Raw genomic sequence first — 2,469 nt, 5'->3', positions numbered from 1 at the left:
CCGTTAATGAATTATTTTAGCTCTAACTTTAAGATATAATTGAATATAATCTTTTGAAGTGTTGTTTTTTCAATACTGTACGCCAAACCACCATCAACTACTGCCTGGGCCACTGCAAACCTCCTAAATGGGATCTTTGCTTGAATAATTGTCCCTGATGCAGCCCCCCCCCCCCATCTCTAGTCTCATAGTCCATTCTGTACACAACATATGCATTGAATCACATTAATCATAAATCAGATCATGGTTCTCCTCTTTCAATAGTTTCTTATCAAAATTAAAATGCAATCAAAATCAGAATATATTTGTCCCCATGGATTAGGAGACACTATCTGACTCCTGCCAAACTCCCCAAACTAATTTCTAACCTTATTCTCCCGCTTCTTCCACTCCAATCATGTTGGTTTCCCTGATATTCTGCCAAGTTCATCCCTCCTTCTCCAGTCGTGGCACATTGCCAGACAAGAGCACAGCTAAGTCCCTTACTTCAATCATGGTTCAACTCTAATTTTGCCTTCAAGAACAGCCTTCTTTTTTTAAAAAAAACCTTTACTTTATTTATTTATTTTTATGTGGTGCTAAGGATTGAACCCAGAGCCTCGCATGTACTACGAAAGTGCTCTATTGCTGAGCCACAACCCCAGCCCCCCCTTTCTTTTTAACACTGATGTTTACATTTACTCTTCAACTATCAAATCCTCATTTTCTTAATTCTATTTATTTAAATATGTGGAGAACAAAATTACATAACTAGATGAGCAATCCTGACTTTATTTTTACTTTTATATTTATTTATATATGACAGTGGAATGCATTTCCATTCTTATTACACATATAGAGCACATTTTTTTATATCTCTGGTTGTATACAAAGTATATTCACACCAGTTCGTGTCTTCACACATGTACTTTGGATAATAATGATCATCATGTACCACCATCATTTATAACCCCATGCCCTCTCCATCCAAAAAACTAAATGCTGAATATTTTCTTTGATATAAGGAGGCTGAATCATAGTGGGATAGGAAGAGGGAGCATGGGAGGAATAGACAAAGTCTAGATAGGGCAAAAGGGTTAGAAGAATAGCCTTCTTGACAACTCCCTCTTAATTAAAACTCCATTACTCTCTCTCCTTTAACCCATTTTATCTGTTTTCATAGCATTCATCATACTCTGACACCAGTTATTTTTTATTGTCTTCTGTACTTGGATATAATCCCCATGAAGTCAAAATGATTATTTTATTTTTAGCAATGTTAATATTATTATTATTATTATTCATGAGCCTACACTATAGGTGGTTAAAAATGACCACACAAATCAATGAATGGACAAAAAGTTATTCAAAAATGGTTTTCAACTTTCTGGTAGATGGTAAAAGATAGTCACTATCATTTTCTTCCCTCCCTGTACCTATCTACTCTTACTCACATCAGAGACTTCTAATTTCCATCCATTTAAATATATGGTGGCCTCAGAGACTCGTATTAGCCAATAGAATGTGGTAGAAATGAAGTTTTGATATGAAGTGTCTAACAGCAAATTACAAGAAATCTTGTAGTTTAAATCTGAATATCTTGGAAATAACTCTTTGACTCTCTTCCTAGCCAAGAGAAGCTACATGCAAGCTCTCTAGTTAGTCCAGCTGAGCTTCCAGCTCACAGCCAGGATCAACTGACAGCCCTGCAAGTGAGCCATCTTGGCTGCTCTCATCCTTCACAGAATGCCAGGCCCAACCACTATTTAAGCACAACTGTGTGATTAATCCCAAGCAAGAGCCTCACCACTGAGGGCAGTGAACTCACAGAACCACAAGAAATGAGAGGTTCTTTTGAGCTACTAAGTTGTGTTTCTGTTATGCAGCAGCAGATAATCAGATACCCTTTAAGATATATATTTTTTTCCAACTCAACTTCTTGGTGTTCACTGTGGAACAGCCCCTGGAAATGAAGTTGAATGGTTCATACTTGAGTTAGGCCTCTTAGAGTCACTCTTCCATGCTATTATATAAGAAACCAATGAATAAACAAATAAATCAATCCCACAGTTGAGGGGCCTCTTTCTGAAAATATAAAGTGAAAAACTGACTGTGCAGCTAAATAACTTCCTAAGATACTTTGGGTGACACTCACTATACCACTTTCCTGTGGTCCCAACAGTCTGGTTAATAGGGCTTTCTTATCTATTATGGACTATTATGGACTTTCTTATCTATTATGGTCAGTAGCAACAAGGAGTTCCCATTGGTTCTTCCAAAAATGTTAAGAAAATTTATGTAGAAATGTGATATATAATTTTTGCATTTCTACCTCACAACAGAGTCCCTTCTAAACAACTTTTAATAATTCCTTTTAAATATCACTTTGTAAACACTTTTAATAATTATTATTGTTAGAGTTCATGCTATGATATAATCAGAAGTATATATATATATATATATATATATATATATATATATATATATATA

Source organism: Marmota marmota, unplaced genomic scaffold, assembly GCF_001458135.2.
Source record: "Marmota marmota marmota unplaced genomic scaffold, marMar, whole genome shotgun sequence".
Taxonomy (NCBI): Eukaryota; Metazoa; Chordata; class Mammalia; order Rodentia; family Sciuridae; genus Marmota; species Marmota marmota.
This window is presented reverse-complemented; position numbering follows the sequence as displayed.